General features: G+C 42.6%; 1 long non-coding RNA gene across 1 annotated transcript; it reads left to right on the forward strand.

Annotated features, from left to right (window-relative positions):
- The first annotated feature begins 4,892 nt into the window (after window positions 1-4,892).
- On the forward strand, window positions 4,893-6,538 carry LOC115157557 (uncharacterized). Its single transcript, XR_003868478.1, has 2 exons — window positions 4,893-5,183; window positions 5,224-6,538. It is a non-coding gene; the product is annotated as an uncharacterized LOC115157557 (long non-coding RNA).
- Window positions 6,539-19,760: the final 13,222 nt, after the last annotated feature.

Below are 19,760 nucleotides of genomic sequence, written 5' to 3' on the forward strand. Positions count from 1 at the left end.
TTAACCGGCCTTGACCTCCTTAACCGGCCTTGACCTCCTTAACCGGCCTTCACCTCCCTTAACCGGCCTTCCCCTCCTTAACCGGCCTTCACCTCCTTAACCGGCCTTCCCCGGCTTTCACCTCCTTAACCGGCCTTCCCCTCCTTACCCGGCCTTCACCTCCTTAACCGGCCTTCACCTCCTTAACCGGCCTTCACCTCCCTTAACCGGCCTTCACCTCCTTAACCGGCCTTCCCCTCCTTAACCGGCCTTCCCCTCCTTAGCCGGCCTTCACCTCCTTAGCCGGCCTTCCCCTCCTTAACCGGCCTTCCCCTCCTTAACCGGTCTTCACCTCCTTAACCGGCCTTCACCTCCTTAACCGGCCTTCACCTCCTTAACCGGCCTTCACCTCCTTAACCGGCCTTCCCCGGCCTTCACCTCCTTAACCGGCCTTCACCTCCCTTAACCGGCCTTCACCTCCTTAACCGGCCTTCACCTCCTTAACCGGCCTTCCCCTCCTTAACCGGCCTTCACCTCCTTAACCGGCCTTCCCCTCCTTAACCGGCCTTCACCTCCCTTAACCGGCCTTCACCTCCTTAACCGGCCTTCACCTCCTTAACCGGCCTTCACCTCCTTAACCGGCCTTCAACCCCTTAACCGGCCTTGCCTGTATCAAGGAGTAAGTAAACCACTGGGATAATGACCTATTCAAAATGGTCTTTGATGTGTGTGGTCAAAATGATTATTATTATTATATATTTTTTTTTTACCTTTTATTTAGCTAGGCAAGTCAGTTAAGAACAAATTCTTATTTACAATGACGGCCTACACCAGGTAAACCCAAACCAGGACGACGCAGGGTTAATTGTGTGCCGCCCTATGGGACTCCCCAATCATGGTCGGTTGTGATACAGCCTGGAATCAAACCAGGGTCTGTAGTGACACCTCTAGCACTGAGAATACAGTGCCTTAGACCGCTGCGCCACTAGGGAGCCCAAATGAAATCTGATGCCGATTGTTTTTTTTTTTAAAGATAATGCTACATTTCAGAATACTGTACTAGACTATCTCTTGGAAGTTCATTACACGTTCTTTATCTGATGTAGTGACAATCTGGCTTAGATTCCATCCATGTATTAGTCAAATGGTTGTCCAACTCTGCAGAATGCGAAGTAGGCAAAGGAAGCCAAGAGATAGTCTGCTTCCAAATGGTACCCTATTTCTAGGGCCCTATGCGACTCCTTTTCAGCCCTCTCCCTCTAGAATGAACGACATGGATCTTCTAGTGACCTATTGATTGGACAGGTGCCTGTCAGTCACAAAGCCAGCCATGACAGGGAGACACAGTAGAGAGGAAGATGCCAAAGCGACAGGTCCAAAATAAGCCCAATGCGTTTCTATGGGTTTATTGTGGACCTAAGCTTGTCGCCTGTCTTCCCGCCCTTTGGGACAACGACTCCCATCGTTAGGGCGGAGACATGAACGTCTCGTCATTATATATAGATCTCTGGTTGCAGTTGAAGTTCTTTATAAGGAGGAAGGAGAGAGAGCATGATGCTGGTGAATTTGCACATCCCATGTAATGTAAGTGGTAACAATGAGTCTAAATCCACAAATGTATTATAATTTAGCTTAATTATTGTTTTCTTTTACATCATTTATTTTGTTTCTCGTGTTTCACTTAGCCAGCTATGCTGAGTTGTGGCGCGTAGTAGGCTATTTAATGTGTGTTTATTGACAACTGAACAGCATATGTTGGTTTACACTACATGGCCAATCTCATTCCAAAATCATGGGCATTAATATGGAGTTGGTCCCCCCCTTTGCTGCTATAACAGCCTCCACTCTTCTGTGAAAGCTTTCCACTAGATGTTGGAACATTGCTGCAGGGACTTGCTTCCATTCAGCCACAAGAGCATTAGTGAGGTCGGGCACTGATGCTGGGCGACTAGGGGTGGTTCGCAGTCGGCGTTCCAATTAATAACAAAGGTGTTCGATGGGCTTGAGGTCAAGAAAGGGCCTTCCCCAAACTGTTGGCACAAAGTCAGACGCACAGAATTGTCTAGGATGTCATTGTATGCTGTAGCGTTAAGATTTCCCTTCACTGGAACTAAGGGGCCTGAACCATGAAAAACAGCCCCAGACTATTATTCCTCCTCCACCAAACTTTACAGTTGGCACTATGCATTCGGGCAGGTGGTGCTCTCCTGGCATCCGCCAAACCCAGATTCATCCGTTGAACTGCCAGATGGTAACACGTAATTCATCACTCCAGAGAAAGCGTTTCCACTGCTCCAGAGTCCAATGGAGGCGAGCTTAACACCACTCCAGCCGGGGGTTGGCCATGCGCATGGTGATCGTAGGCTTGTGTGTAGCTGCTCTGCTATGGAAACCCATTTCATGAAAAGTCTCAGTGACGTGCTGTTCTATCAGTGATCTACAGTGCATTTGAAAGTATTCATATCCCTTGACTTTTTCCACATTTTGTTACGTTACAGCCTTATTCTAAAATCGATTCAATAGTTTTTTTCTACTCTCATCAATTACACACAATACCCCATAATGACAAAGCAAAAACAGGATTTTCAAAATTTGAGCAAATTTTTAAATATTAAAAAAACGGAAATATCACATTTACATAAGTATTCAGACCCTTTACTCAGTACTTTGTTGAAGCACCTTTGGCAGCGATTACAGCCTCAAGTCTTCTTGGGTATGACACTACAAGCTTGGAACACCTGTATTTGTGGAGTTTCTCCCATTCTTCTCTGCAGATCCTCTCAAGCTCTGTCAGGTTGGATGGGGAACATCGCTGCACAGCTATTTCCAGGTCTCTCCAGAGATGTTCGACCGGGTTTAAGTCCGGACTCTGGCTGAGCCACTCAAGGACATTCAGAGAGTTGTCCTGAAGCCACTCCTGCGTTGTCTTGGCTGTGTACTTAGGCTTGTTGTCCTGTTGGAATGTGAACCTTCGCCCCAGTCTGAGGTCCTGAGCGCTCTGGAGCAGGTTTTCATCAAGGATCTCTCTGTACTTTGCTCCGTTCATCTTTGCCTCGATCCTCACTAGTCTCCAGGTCCCTGCCGCTGAAAAACATCCCTACAGCATGATGCTGCCACCACCATGCTTCACCGTAGGGATGGTTGCCAGGTTTCCTCCAGACGTGACGCTTGGCATTCAAGCTAAAGAGTTCAATTTTGGTTTCATCAGACCAGAGAATCTTGTTTCTCATGTTCTGAGAGTCTTTAGGTGCCTTTTGGCAAACTCCAAGCGGGTTGTCATGTGCCTTTTACTGAGGAGTGGCTTCTGTCAGGTCACTCTACCATGAACGCCTGATTGATGGAGTGCTGCAGAGATGGTTGTCCTTCTGGAAGGTTCTCCCATCTCCCCAGAGGAACTCTGGAGCTCTGTCAGCGTGACCGTCAGGTTTTCCCTTTAACTGTTTCTGCTTTATCATTATGGGGTATTGTGTGTAGATTGATGTGGGGGGGAAAAATAATTTCATCCCTTTTAGAACAAGGTTGTAACGTAACAACATGTAGAAAAAGGGAAGGGGTACGAATACTTTCTGAATGCATTGTATTTATTTATATTTCTATATGCATTGTATATATGCAGCCTGGTCTGAGTTGCACTTTTGCCTGCATTCATCAGAGTTTGTCTGCTTCACATATGGCACCCCCATTTACCCTTCTGCACTACGTTTGACCAGAGCCCTATGGGTAGTGCCCTGTTTAGTACATAGGGTGCCATTTGTGACGTAGTCTCTCTAGTACTTCTAGCCAAGGTTGAGCCATGTTAACGGCAGTTATAGGGTAGTACACCCTGAACATCGTTTTTCCCCCCTTTCCTTTCCAATTTGATGTTCCTAGTGATTCTTTACGGCGATGGTGTCTGGTAAGGGCTTGACGGGAGCAGATTAAACCACACACACACACACACACACACACACACACACACACACACACACCCTTCTCACTGAGGCGAGACCTTGTTGAGATGATGTAGTATCTGAGCGTTGCCTTCGTCGCCCCCAGAGTGTGAAATGTGTCCCGTAGCCTCACATCCTGCCATCTGTGAGGACCGTGGCTTGAAGATTTATAGACACACACACACTTCTGTTAGCATGACCTTTTATTATAGACGCACTGCTGGAAGCACAACCTTGACAGAAATGTTGTTCTGTTTTTTTTTTTTTAAATCAAGGTTAAAGGGAAGATTGCTGTTAACTAAAAGTCTAAATACGTTATATCACTTTACATTTCTATTTTGGGAGGAATGTATATTATATCCGTATTTCTGTCGGAAAAGCGTTCAGAAAAGTGACGCCGAGTAGAACACACGAGTCCACATATGACGTATATGTCCTCTGTCCACACACAGCAGGAGCCTCTGTCCACATATGACGCTAAAGACACACATCATACCTAGTCCTCATTGTTTTACATTTTTTTTGGGGGGGGGGGGGGGGCGACGACTCTGAATAAAGACAACTTATCATCTGACCGTATCCTGGGATATCTTTATTCTGTATCAGCTGAAAATTCTTTAGATCACTTGTACAGTGCCCCAGGTTTTAGCATAGCCCCTTTTCCATCCCTGCTGGCTTACCTCTACTAGCTAACCGCTAGCAGGCTTTTAGCATAGCCCCTTTTCCATCCCTGCTGGCTTACCTCTACTAGCTAACCGCTAGCAGGCTTTTAGCATAGCCCCTTTTCCACCCCCGCTGGCTTACCTCTACTAGCTAACCGCTAACAGGCTTTTAGCATAGCCCCTTTTCCACCACTGGTATGTGTGTGTGTGTGTGTTTATAAATATATATGTATATGTGTATATATATATATATATATATATATAAATATATATGTATATGGACACAGTAAGGTGAAGGAGGAATACTGGTATTATATATGGACACAGTAAGGTGAAGGAGGAAGGAGGTCTAATTGCGTTATATATGGACACAGTAAGGTGAAGGAGGAAGGAGGTCTAATTGCGTTATATATGGACACAGTAAGGTGAAGGAGGAAGGAGGTCTAATTGCGTTATATATGGACACAGTAAGGTGAAGGAGGAAGGAGGTCTAATTGCGTTATATATGGACACAGTAAGGTGAAGGAGGAAGGAGGTCTAATTGCGTTATATATGGACACAGTAAGGTGAAGGAGGAAGGAGGTCTAATTGCGTTATATATGGACACAGTAAGGTGAAGGAGGAATACTGGTATTATATATGGACACAGTAAGGTGAAGGAGGAAGGAGGTCTAATTGCGTTATATATGGACACAGTAAGGTGAAGGAGGAAGGAGGTCTAATTGCGTTATATATGGACACAGTAAGGTGAAGGAGGAAGGAGGTCTAATTGCGTTATATATGGACACAGTAAGGTGAAGGAGGAAGGAGGTCTAATTGCGTTATATATGGACACAGTAAGGTGAAGGAGGAAGGAGGTCTAATTGCGTTATATATGGACACAGTAAGGTGAAGGAGGAAGGAGGTCTAATTGCGTTATATATGGACACAGTAAGGTGAAGGAGGAAGGAGGTCTAATTGCGTTATATATGGACACAGTAAGGTGAAGGAGGAAGGAGGTCTAATTGCGTTATATATGGACACAGTAAGGTGAAGGAGGAAGGAGGTCTAATTGCGTTATATATGGACACAGTAAGGTGAAGGAGGAAGGAGGTCTAATTGCGTTATATATGGACACAGTAAGGTGAAGGAGGAAGGAGGTCTAATTGCGTTATATATGGACACAGTAAGGTGAAGGAGGAAGGAGGTCTAATTGCGTTATATATGGACACAGTAAGGTGAAGGAGGAAGGAGGTCTAATTGCGTTATATATGGACACAGTAAGGTGAAGGAGGAAGGAGGTCTAATTGCGTTATATATGGACACAGTAAGGTGAAGGAGGAAGGAGGTCTAATTGCGTTATATATGGACACAGTAAGGTGAAGGAGGAAGGAGGTCTAATTGCGTTATATATGGACACAGTAAGGTGAAGGAGGAAGGAGGTCTAATTGCGTTATATATGGACACAGTAAGGTGAAGGAGGAAGGAGGTCTAATTGCGTTATATATGGACACAGTAAGGTGAAGGAGGAAGGAGGTCTAATTGCGTTATATATGGACACAGTAAGGTGAAGGAGGAAGGAGGTCTAATTGCGTTATATATGGACACAGTAAGGTGAAGGAGGAAGGAGGTCTAATTGCGTTATATATGGACACAGTAAGGTGAAGGAGGAAGGAGGTCTAATTGCGTTATATATGGACACAGTAAGGTGAAGGAGGAAGGAGGTCTAATTGCGTTATATATGGACACAGTAAGGTGAAGGAGGAAGGAGGTCTAATTGCGTTATATATGGACACAGTAAGGTGAAGGAGGAAGGAGGTCTAATTGCGTTATATATGGACACAGTAAGGTGAAGGAGGAAGGAGGTCTAATTGCGTTATATATGGACACAGTAAGGTGAAGGAGGAAGGAGGTCTAATTGCGTTATATATGGACACAGTAAGGTGAAGGAGGAAGGAGGTCTAATTGCGTTATATATGGACACAGTAAGGTGAAGGAGGAAGGAGGTCTAATTGCGTTATATATGGACACAGTAAGGTGAAGGAGGAAGGAGGTCTAATTGCGTTATATATGGACACAGTAAGGTGAGTGCCGTGGTGCCTCTCCTCTGCTTCCGTTCCTCTAAGAGGGTAATGATTCATGAGTCCAGCTCACTCGTCCCTCGTCCCTAAGGCTGCTGGGAGGAATAGCTGGCATTATCTCGTCCAAATGGGTTTCAAAACGCTGCCGGCCAGGTCGAACAAGGCGTGTGTGTGTACGTGTGTGTGTGTGTGTGTGTTTGTGTGTGTGTGTGTGTGTCAACCAAGGCGAGGGACTGATTTATAGCGCAAGATGCTGAGAACAGTTAACTGCAGCTACCTTCCCTGGCAGCATTGGTGTAGTGTGTTTTTTTCCTCTCTCTCTGTGCGGCTAAAGTTCAAGTTTATTCCGGCCATGTATTTGTGAAGTCAAAGAAGGAGAAAAACACTACATGTTGAATTTATGACAGCAAAGTTGTTTTGGATTTGCCGCCCAGCCGCCGGCGTGGAAAGTAGCGTTTTCAAGTGTCAGGGACAAGGATAAGCAATTTGTGTGACCTTTATCTTTCTCTGTCAAGAGGTTTATTGTGGGGCCTTATTCTTGAGGTTAGTAGAAACAATGTCTCCGGAAAATAGAAAAATACATCTTTGGGGTTTAAATCTTGGGATCTGAACAGCTCATTGGTTCAAATGGTGGGAAATGCTCTCGACTTCAGATCAAATGTCAACAAAGTATTATACCTACAAAAAAGAAAAAGGTTTCTTGGCAAAACTATTAAAACATTTTTTTTTTTTAAATAGTGGGAAGGAAAATAGCCTTTTAGTTTTAGTATGGCTGTTGGTTGGATGTTTGTGTAATTGTTCAACTACAGCCAGAGGAAAAGAAGAGAACACGGAACACAGAGAGGCACTCCTATTGGCTGTCCTCCTAGCCCTCACAAAATCACCATCATCATTCTTCTAACAAGGAATTCAGAATGCTATCGCTGCGCTTGATTGGATGATTGGGATGATGACGTGTTGGGTCACTCCGTCAAAAGGAGACCTATTACAGGCTGGATGCATTTTTTGACTAAGTGGTTTACAGCGACAACAATGGTTAGTCTTCCCTGTGGCTCAGTTGGTAGAGCGTGGTGTGTACAGCACCAGGGTTGTGGGTTCAATTCCCACGGGGGGCCAGTACAAAAAAAACAATGTATGAAATGTATGCATTCACTACTGTAAGTTGCTCTGGATAAGAGTGTCTGCTAAATGACTAAAATGTTACACTCCTAAACTATTGACCAGAACAACATTTCGGTTTTCTGTTGGCTCTCGTCTTTCTAGCCTTCACAAATCATCATAATCATTATTCCCAGAAGAAGGAATTCATTTTGATCTTGGACAGTCCATGTATCTGTCAGAAACTTATTGTTGACAAAGTGCTTTGGGGATCTTATCCCGGTAATGGGTTTCATTGTCATGTGACCATGGCGGGGAATTCAAAACTGTCTAATCATTTCAAATTCTCAAATAATCAACTATTTTCCTCCATTTGAAAGATACACATCTCCTAAATCTAACCACGTTGTCCGATTTTCAAAGAGGCTTTACGGAGAATGCATAAAGTTAGGTTATGTTAGGAGAGTACATTGACAATAGCTGTGTGTAATGTTTAGCCAATTCAAAGAAGGGCATCAACAGAGACAGAAAACCAGCTAGAATTATGCACTTACCTTTGACAATCTGCATCAGATGACACTCATAGGACATTATGTTATACAATACATGCATTTTTAGTTCCATCAAGTTCATATTTATATCCAAAAACAGCATTTACAGTCGCGGTGAAATTCAGAATTTTTTTTGGCTCGAATGCTCCCAGTGAATCCAGCGTTACAAATCACGGAATTACTATTCGAAAACATTGGTAAATTATAATATTGTCATTCAAAGAATAATATATTATCATCTCGTAATTGCTACCGAATGGCCAGATCTCAAAATAACTTTACTGGGAAATCACATTTTGCAATAAACGGGGTACTATGCTAAGAACAATAGGCTAGGCTATACAGGTTAGCAGCATCTAATATCGATAATAACATTGTAAATATCCCCTTACCTTTGATTATCTCCATCAGAAGGCACTGCCAGGAATCCCAGGTCCAGAACAAATGTGGTTTCTTTTGACAAAGTTCATAATTTATGTCCAAATAACACCAAGTAGTTAGCGTTCAGTAGGCTCCCACAAAACGTGGTGGGGGGGGGTGTAAAATCACGCCGAAAAGCTAAAAAAACCTAGTAAATCATCTATTTACGTTCGTTCAAACATGTCAAACGTTGTTTAGCATCAATCTTTTGGTCCATTTTTAACGTGAAACATCAGTAATATTTTCACACGACCTATCCTGTGTCTAGAAAAACGTTTATGACAAATTCACTCTTCTCAGATTTATGCGCAGGCGCGAAAAATGAAGTGACGACATGTCAACTTCCCTGCATTCTAATTTGCTCTCTGTTAATCATAGACGCTTCAAACAACTTTATAAAGATCGTTGACATCTAGTGGAAGCCGTAGGAGTTGCGAAATGAATCCTTTCTCACTGTGGTATCTATAAAACAATGACACTAAATAGTACAGTCACAAAATTCACATTTTTTTAAATCTATTTTTCACAGGTTTTTGCCTGCAATATGAGTTTTGTTATACTTACAGACACCATTCAAACTGTTTTAGAAAATTCAGAGTGTTTTCTATCCGAATGTGTTAGTAATATGCATATCCTAGCTTCTGAGTTGGTGTAGGAGGCAGTTAAAAATGGGCACATATTTTTTTCAAAATTTCTCAATACTGCCCCCTAGCCCCAACCACAACCACCTTAACAACCACCTTAACAACCACAACCACCTAGATCAACCACAACCACCTTAACTTCTTGGGGCTATGTGGGACGTTAGCGTGCCACCCGTGGCGCACCCTATCAACAGCAGGTGCATTTCAAGAGCGGCAAATTTGAAACCAAATAAATGTCAAAATTGAAGTTTTTCAAACATACAGCTATCTGGCACCCTTTGAAAGATAAACATCTCCTTAATCTAACCACGTTTTCCGATTTCAAAAAGGTTTTACGGCGAAAGCATAAAGTTAGGTTATGTTAGGAGAGTACATTGACAATAGCTGTGTGTAGTGTATTGTCAATTCAAAGACAGGCGTCACCAAAACCATAAAATCAGCTAAAATTATGCACTAACCTTTTACAATCTCCATCAGATGACACTCCTAGGACATTATGTTAGACAATGCATGCATTTTTAGTTCTATCAAGTTCATATTTATATCTAACAGTGTTTTACTATGGCGTTGATGTTCAGGAAATCGTTTCCCTCCAATACCGGCAGTCAAGTCATCACAACAAAATAATTAATTAATATTAGAAAACATTGGTAAAATATTATATTGTCATTCAAAGAATTATAGATTTACATCTCTTGAACGCAATGGACTTGCCAGATTTAAAATTAACCTTACTGGGAAATCACACTTTGCAATAATCTGAGCACTGCGCCAGAAAAATACGCATTGCGATACAGACTAACCGCCATGTTGGAGAGATCTAAAATCGAAAATACTATGTAAATAATCCATTACCTTTGATTCTCTTCATCAGATGTCACTTCCAAAGAGTCCCAGGTCCATAACGAATGTAGTTTTGTTCAAAAAAGCTCATCATTTATGTCCAAAAACCTCCGTGTTGTAGCACATGATCTAAGCCAGCCGGACTTCACTTCACTTCAAGAACGGAAAAAATATATTTTCGTTCGTTCAAACATGTCAAACGTTGTATCGCATAAATCATTAGGGCCTTTTTTAACCAGAACATGAATAAAATTCAAGGCGGACCATTGGGTTCTCTTTTAAAACGTTTCGGAATGAGAGTACCCACCATCAAATCGCGCGCCAGGTGTCTAATGGGCCATCACGTTCCAACGCTCTTCTTCAGTCAGATCTCACTGTAGAAGACTCAAAACACTTTGTAAAGGCTGGGGACATCTTGTGGAAGCAATAGGAAGTGCCAAAATATTCCTCCTTCCCTTTCTTTTTCAATGGTATAGGCTTAAAGTCAATTCAACACATCAGGTATCCACTTCCTGTCAGAATCTGTCTCAGGGTTTTGCCTGCCAAATGAGTTCTGTTATACTCACAGACACCATTCAAACAGTTTTTGAAACTTTAGGGTGTTTTCTATCCATATATAATAAGTATATGCATATTGTAGTTACTGGGTAGGATTAGTAACCAGATTAAATCGGGTACATTTTTTTATCCAGCCGTGAAAATACTGCCCCCTATACCCTAACAGGTTAACAACCACCTTAACAACCACAACCACCTAGATCAACCACAACCACCTTAACAACCACAACCACCTTAACAACCACCTTAACAACCACAATCACCTAGATCAACCACAACCACCTTAACAACCACAACCACCTTAACAACCACAACCACCTTAACAACCACCTTAACAACCACAATCACGTAGATCAACCACCTTCAAAACCACCTTAAACAACCACAATCGCCAATGCAACAACTAAGGTAACTCTACCAGAGTGTTGCTCAAACAGTGTTTGTTTTGTTTTTGTTGTTATGAATGCCATCCCATTGACATCTGAGTCATTTAGCAGACACTCTTATCCAGAGCGACTTGCAGTTAGTGGGATCGTTCCAAGATCCTTCTTGAACAGGTAACATTCCAGTGTTGTTTTTCCTTGTAACTCACACGTGAGGTCTGAGGCCTCAGCTTTACTGTTACATCAACGACCAACTGACAGAAAGTACAATTATACTAACCATGGAGCAGCTGATATGTTTTAACATCATGCATGTCCTTTCCTGCCATTGTGCTCTTGGGCTTGTGTCCTAAATGGAAGCCTATTCGCTATGTAGTGCACTACGTTTGACCAGGACCAATAGGGCTCTGGTCGAAAGTAGTGCACTACATAGGGTGCCATTGGGGACGCATTCGTTGACTTTTTATTTCAGGCAGAGCATGGGGGGGGGGGGGGGGTGCTTCAACTGGAACAAATACGGAGCTTAAAAACTCGAAGACTCCCAATCAAGGTTGCACAAAGTGGATCTGACTGACTTGGTGGAGCATTGTAAATGTACAGAGACAGGGAATGTTTCAGCCCTCATCACCTGTCTTCAGTGTTGCATGTTGCGACTCCCCTGTACTGCAAAGGAACTAGAAAACGGCCAGATGTCTGTCTCACATAAAAGCAGTTTGGAGCACCCTCTGATTTTTCTATTTCTCTCTCCCCCCCTCTCGTTCTCTCCCCCCTCTCGTTCTCTCCCCCCTCTCGTTCTCTCTCCCCCCCTCTCGTTCTCTCTCCCCCCTCTCGTTCTCTCCCCCCTCTCGTTCTCTCCCCCCTCTCGTTCTCTCTCCCCCCTCGTTCTCTCTCCCCCCCCTCGTTCTCTCTCCCCCCCCTCGTTCTCTCTCCCCCCTCTCGTTCTCTCCCCCCTCTCGTTCTCTCTTCCCCCCTCTCGTTCTCTCCCCCCCCCCCCCCCCCCAATTCAAGGGCTTTATTGGCATGGGAAACATTTGTTTAAATTGCCAAAGCAAGTGAAGTAGATAATAAACAAAAGTGAAATAAAACAATACAAAAGTTACAGTAAACATTACACTCATAAATATGGGTTGTATTTACAACAGGTCATAAATCTTGCTGCTGTGATGGCACACTGTGGTATTTCACCCAATATATATGGGAGTTTATCAAAATTGGGTTTGTTTTCAAATTCTTTTGTGGGTCTGTGTAATCTGAGGGAAATATGTGTGTGTGGATTGATTGTTCTCTTTTTGTTCTGTCTTGTCTCTGTTTCGTTTTGAAACAGTTTGGGAATCATGAGGAGGAGACCTGGTTTTTAAATAGCATATTAATCAGTGTCTCAGAATCCTTCTTCCCTCATTATGTTGTTTAGCTTAACTAGGCCTATCTTCTGGACCTTTCTGTCCGCTCCCCTGTTAGCCAGCTCACCTTCTCCGAGCCTGAATGTTGATGTTTTTAAACGGGGTACTTACAAGTGGATTATTTCAAAGGCTACGTTGTCAGACGGATCTTTATCTAGTGGTTTTGACTGGCTGGCAGCTTGAGTGGGACGTGCTCTGTTTTCTGTCTGCATGTTGATTAGGCTGCTTGTGGTTCCCTGGACCGTTCCGTGCTGCTGTGCAGTTAGTGACTACAACCCAATGACACTCTATTCTCTCTGTGGTGCACCACTAGGCCACTTAAGCAATAAGGCCCGAAGGGGGTGTGGTATATGGCCAATATACCACGGCTAAGGGCTGTTCTTAGGCACGACGCAAAGCGTAGTATACCACAAACCTCAGAGGTGCCTTATTGCTATTATGAACTGGTTACCAATGTAATTAGAGAAGTAAGAATAACTGTTTTATCATACCCGTGGTATATGGTCTGATATACCATGGCTGTCAGCCAATCAGCATTCAGGGCTCGAACCACCCAGTTTATAATAAGCTATATATTACTCTCTGTCTGAGGTAAAAGGATGATCCCTGAATGGTACCTTATGACCTACAGTGACCCTGGTCAGAAGTACTATATAGTAGAGCTGAGAATGAACAGGGACCTCACCAGCTGATATTATTGCGGTACTTAGGTGCCGATATGATATGTATTACGATTTCTATACTGTGTTTTTACTGTGATTCCATGGTACAAACATGTTGTTTACCATACAGTGCCTTTGGAAAGTATTCAGACCCATTGACATTCTCCACATTTTGTTACGTTACAGCCTTATTCTAAAATGGATTCAATAAATACAAATCCTCAGAAATCTACACATAATACCCCATAATGACATCACAATACCTCATAATGACATCACAATACCCCATAATGACATCACAATACCCCATAATGACATCACAGTACCCCATAATGACATCACAATACCCCATAATAAAAAGGTGAAAACAGGTTTTTAGAAATGTTTTAAAACAGGTGTGGTAAAGAAATAGAGATGCGATTAATGGTGTAAAAAAAAATGTAAAGGCGTTTAAAAAATGTCACGCGTTAACGCGTTAACTTTGACAGCCTAATGATCACAAAAAAAATTTGGACCCAGAAGGGTTATTCCTATGCAAGTTCATATTTTCGTACTGTATTCTTTGGTGCGTACAGGCTTAATCTATATGTGTTAAAGCTGATGTACGATCACACAGAAAAAGATTTGGTTCCAGCTAGAAGGGCTATGCAAAGGTAGGTCATATTTTTTGTGCTTAGCGAGGGACTTTTCCTGAAGCAATTCAACTTTTATGTCTCATCTCACCTTTAATTCAAGTCATTACCCTTCCCACATGAAAAAACACATTATCGTTCAGACACGGAGGGGGATCTAAAACATACACAAAAAAAATTGGAATCAATTTCCCCTTTTTTGGACGTGATTAATTTCCCTCTCAGTAAATATGGCCGTTCATGCACAGAATACTGATCACAGAGGCTTTGTCCCAAATAGTACTACATTCTCTACATAGTGTACACTACTTGACCAGCCCTATAGGCATAACTGGAGGCTTGTTTTACTACTACAGGGAGGAAGGGAGCGGAGGCCTGAGGGGTAAATTTAAATGACCTTAATCTAAAATGGGGCTAAATGGGGAGCAGACACAAGCAATTTGTTTGATTTTTGAGACCGTTTTCATATCAACCTGATGGATCAACCATTAATCGTTTTGACGCGTTCTTAACAAACTTTTTTTCACACACTCTGAGAGCTCCTACCCTTAGGCTACGTCCCAAAACGGTACCCTGCTCCATAAATAATGCACTACTTTTGACCAGAGCCCCATGGGCCCTGGTGAAAAGTAGTGCACTATATAAGGGAATAGAGTGGCATTTGGGACAGAGATCTAGTAGTTTGGCTTTTATTGATCACAAGATGGCTGACATTACCGTTCTGCTCCATGGCATTTCGTAGGTAGCCCCCTTTTTTTTGTTTTCATATTCCAGTTTTTTATTTTTTTTGACTCAAATTTTTTTTTTCAAATCTTAACAGCAAAGACAGCATTGACAGGTGTATTTGTGTTAGCCTACTGGCAGTGGGTGGGAAAAAGTCCTAGTTGGGAAAGTCAAGGTCAAGCCACTCTGACAAAGCAGTTTAAAGTTTTCGGGGCTTCAGTTGAAGAGCATCTGCAGAGTGGCAGGGAATTGGTCCCATTGTGAATGAAAGGCCTTTCTAAATGTTTCTTGCCCTCTTGGAAGAGAGGACATTTTTAAAGAGGCAACACAATTCTCCTAAGCTGAAGCTGAATGCTCATTCTTTTCAAAGACCCGGTCGCTTCAATCTTGTGGCCGTTGACACTTGAACCCCCCCCCCCCCCCCCCCCACATTGCCTTTTGATTGAAGTAAAGGGCAAGTGTGAAACTGGCAGTCATGGACAAAGAATGGATGGCGACGACTCAGGGGCTGTGACTGGGGCACTGAACCTATTGCTTTATCTCACATTAACTCATCAAGTCTACAGATTAGAGTTGGAATGTGTCTTTTCCGGAAGGTGCTATTGACCAAATGTCAAGATCTGTATTGCTTCTTGGAATTGTAGGATGTAATTCCATAGGGCCTTTCTAATTTACATGCAGCATAGCCATAATGCCTGTCACTTTTCTGCTGCGATAATTCTTATCTCCACCTTCTACCTTGTGTACTAAACTGAAAGTACTTTGATTTGAAAAAAATGTGCAGACGTCTACATTTTATCAGCAGAAAAAAAAAAAACCTGAAGTAACTAAACAAACAAACATCATGGTCCATCAAGTTACGGAAAAGTACCGATTTATTTTAATTGAAAAATTAATTGGAATTCTAATGAGCCTAGCTCTCTCTGAGGTGAAAGCTCTTGAAGGGATGTGGGGTTTTTTATCGGTCGAAGGGAGAACTAAATCCCAGACGCAGCCTGGGCTAAGTGAAAGACGTGATGGCTATTAGCTCACTGAGGGACTGTTGAAAGTCTCTTTTCTCAGAAAGAGGTTGAGAACTTAAGAGCAGGCAGAAGCAGAAGAAATAGGTCTACAACATTTTCCTGAGCATTTTCTGAACATCATTCACACAGTTTTTTTGGGGGGGGGGGACTAGACTGCCTTGTTTTTAGGACCCCCTGCATTCTGTTCTGGTGCATTTTTCAAAATTATTGGCCCATCTAGTTTTATGGGACTAGACTGTCCTTGTGTGAGGGATCCACAAGTTGTAGAATTTCTCCCTTAAAACACCTCCTGCTGAACAAACAAAGAATGATTCATTAGATGAGCAGAAAATATCTACGGTTGTCTGCATATTCATCCGTTGCTGATTTATCCCATTACTGTTCTGTTGATTAGCATTTTCAGCAGCATGCATGCAGCGCATAATGGTCAAGGTCTATGTGGACGTCCTCCAGGCTCTGGTGTGTCCACCAAGCATCCCAATGAGGCATCTCATTCTCTCAGGGGAGATATTGATCAGCTGAATAGATAAAAGCTGCTGGAATCAGCTGGTGGCGTCTGTTAGACGAAGAGCCATGCCCAACTGGGAGGATGGACCAGGGCACTGATTAGCCTGGCCTAACCAAAAGGGAAGAAAGATCAACATGGCAAACAGGACTGATTAACCATAGAAAAATACAGAAATAAAAGGACGCTGATTAGGCCATAACCAAAGAAGAAGAAATAAACAGATGGGCCAGGGCAATGATTAGGCCATAACCAAAGAAGAAGAAATAAACAGATGGGCCAGGACACTGATTAGGCCATAACCAAAGAAGAAGAAATAAACAGATGGGCCAGGGCAATGATTAGGTCATAACCAAAGAAGAAGAAATAACAGATGGGCCAGGACACTGATTAGGCCATAACCAAAGAAGAAGAAATAACAGATGGGCCAGGACACTGATTAGGCCATAACCAAAGAAGAAGAAATAACAGATGGGCCAGGACACTGATTAGGCCATAACCAAAGAAGAAGAAATAAACAGATGGGCCAGGACACTGATTAGGCCATAACCAAAGAAGAAGAAATAAACAGATGGGCCAGGACACTGATTAGGCCATAACCAAAGAAGAAGAAATAAACAGATGGGCCAGGACACTGATTAGGCCATAACCAAAGAAGAAGAAATAACAGATGGGCCAGGGCGCTGATTAGGCCATAACCAAAGAAGAAGAAATAAACAGATGGGCCAGGACACTGATTAGGCCATAACCAAAGAAGAAGAAATAACAGATGGGCCAGGACACTGATTAGGCCATAACCAAAGAAGAAGAAATAAACAGATGGGCCAGGACACTGATTAGGCCATAACCAAAGAAGAAGAAATAACAGATGGGCCAGGACACTGATTAGGCCATAACCAAAGAAGAAGAAATAACAGATGGGCCAGGGCACTGATTAGGCCATAACCAAAGAAGAAGAAATAACAGATGGGCCAGGACACTGATTAGGCCATAACCAAAGAAGAAGAAATAACAGATGGGCCAGGACACTGATTAGGCCATAACCAAAGAAGAAGAAATAACAGATGGGCCAGGACACTGATTAGGCCATAACCAAAGAAGAAGAAATAAACAGATGGGCCAGGACACTGATTGACCCAAAGAAGAAGAAATGACCCAATGTCAAACTGGCATATAAAGGAAAAGCCGTATCAGTGATCAAGGCCTGGTGTGTATTGTCTCGGCTTAATCAGGAGTATGTCATCGGTTATGCAACAATAAGCTAATTATGTCTGTCAGATCCGTTAGATTGTAATTAGTCTGAAGTTTTAGGGGGAAAAGTAGGCCTTTCAACTTCCTATAAAACTTCCTCATATTCCTAGTTATTAATCATCTTTGCTTCCCGGTCGCGTTTCGTTGTCGTTTCTGCTCTAATCTAAGTTCTGTTTTTGTCACGGATGTTAATTACAAACAAATGTTTGTCGCTAATGAAGACGTCCAGACATCAGCCTGGTTTGATAAATGGACAAGGTGTTTCCTGTGATGGGTTATAATGTGATTTACTGGCTCACAGAGATAGCATGTTGTTTTGGTTTAAGTATATGACTGTGATGTATTTTGTACAATTTTTCTTCTTCTTATCTCTAACTATTGTTAAGTCTATAACAGGGTCCCATTGGGTTCGTCGTCGAACAGCTGTTTTGGCGCTGTCACGACTTCCGCCGAAGTCGGTCCCTCTCCTTGTTCGGGCGGCGTTCGGCGGTCGACGTCACCGGCTTTCTGGCCGCCGCCGATCCATTTTTCATTTTCCATTTGTTCTGTCTTTGTCTTACACACCTGACTTCACTCAACCAATTACTTGTTTGTTATTTAACCCTCTGTTCCCCATGGTGTGTTTGTGAGTGATTGTTTGTTGTATTCGGTCCGTCTTTGTGGGCTCGTGATTTACTTTGTATATTTGTCATTTTGAGTAAAGCACTTTGATGACGCATTATCTGCTGTCCTGCGCCTGACTCTCTACACCAGCTACACACAGGACCCTTACAGACCTGGTGTTGTTCTACTCATATCTGCTGTCCTGCGCCTGAATCTCTACACCAGCTACACACAGGACCATTACAGACCTGGTGTTGTTCTACTCATATCTGCTGTCCTGCGCCTGAATCTCTACACCAGCTACACACAGGACCATTACAGACCTGGTGTTGTTCTACTCATATCTGCTGTCCTGCGCCTGAATCTCTACACCAGCTACACACAGGACCATTACAGACCTGGTGTTGTTCTACTCATATCTGCTGTCCTGCGCCTGACTCTCTACACCAGCTACACACAGGACCGTTACATTTGTCACATTATCTTCCTAGCTTCCATCCTCTGATTTACATGGATCTACATGGGCGCAGTTCTAGACTACAATGTGCACTATTTGCCCATTTTCTTTTATTTAGAATGTAGCAGTGGGTGGAAACTAAGGGTGCGTCCCCAAATGGCACCCTATTCCCATAGTGCACTACTTTTGACCAATTCCTGGTTAAAAGTAGTGCACTATATAGGGCTCCATTTGGGACAAAGGATCTAAAAGCTTAAAATGGTGTTTTCTCATACAGATGCGATGAGAGAGAATCTAATGATAAATCTGACTATGAATCCTCAAAAAAGCCAAATGACCGATTTTTATCTGACACCAAAATAGACAATAAAAGCTGTGAAATTAACGTGTGTGTGTGTGTGTGTGTGTGTGTGTGTGTCGTCGGTTCCAAGGATATATCAGCCATTAGAAACAGCAGCAGAGACATTAGAGCGTTAAATATGCGTCCCAAGTGACACCCTATTCCCAATATAGTGCACTGCATTTTAGAAGGGTCTTCCAAGCTACCATCTGTTGAAATTAGATGCATTCGGCCTAGATGGGTTCAGATTCAGACTAGGGATGCAAAGATGACTACTATGTATGCATACAAGGAACGGACCTTAATGGAAACATGCAACAATAGCAAGCCTACCGTCTACATTTTATAGGCTATAGACTATTATTATTATTGAACACATAACTCCTGTAATGAAGCTGCTATTAAATAAAATGTCATTTTTAAACATTTGCCAAAATTAAATAGAGTATATATTTTTAATCGTGGCCATTTTAAAACAGTTTTTAACATGCGATAAGGGTAAGAAATGTTAGGTTAAATGAAAAAGGTATCGTATCAAACACAAAACGGAAATGTCTAAGTGTTAAAAAGATAAAACGGTACAGGGATGGAATGATGGAACACTAGCAGTTATTGTAGGATTAGATGGAAGATAAATTTAGCACATATGCATTTTAAACGTGTGAAAGCAACAGCAAACATTTCAACGAGAGAACAAAAGCACTCTCCACTGGTGGGAGTTTGTAGAGCTGTGCCCTGTGGTGTGTCTGTGCCACAGTAATAATTCATTTTAACAACACATTTCAAATGCAAGCTTCAGAAGTCAATTTTAATGATACATTTTGACAGTTCAAAAGGTCAGTATGCCTATGCTAGTAGGCCTAATTGTTGTTTGATGCCCCATTGCTGGTAAGTTTTCAACGGTTAATATTCTTGATCACCATATTTTGTTGGGAGTTGCATATTTATTTATGTCAATCTCTCTCCCTACAATTTCACATTTTGCGCTGTATCCGATCCTATAGCTGTACAGCAAATCAGCAATCTGTTCTCTAGCTC

The sequence above is a fragment of the Salmo trutta genome, chromosome 21 (genome assembly GCF_901001165.1).
Source record: "Salmo trutta chromosome 21, fSalTru1.1, whole genome shotgun sequence".
Taxonomy (NCBI): domain Eukaryota; kingdom Metazoa; phylum Chordata; class Actinopteri; order Salmoniformes; family Salmonidae; genus Salmo; species Salmo trutta.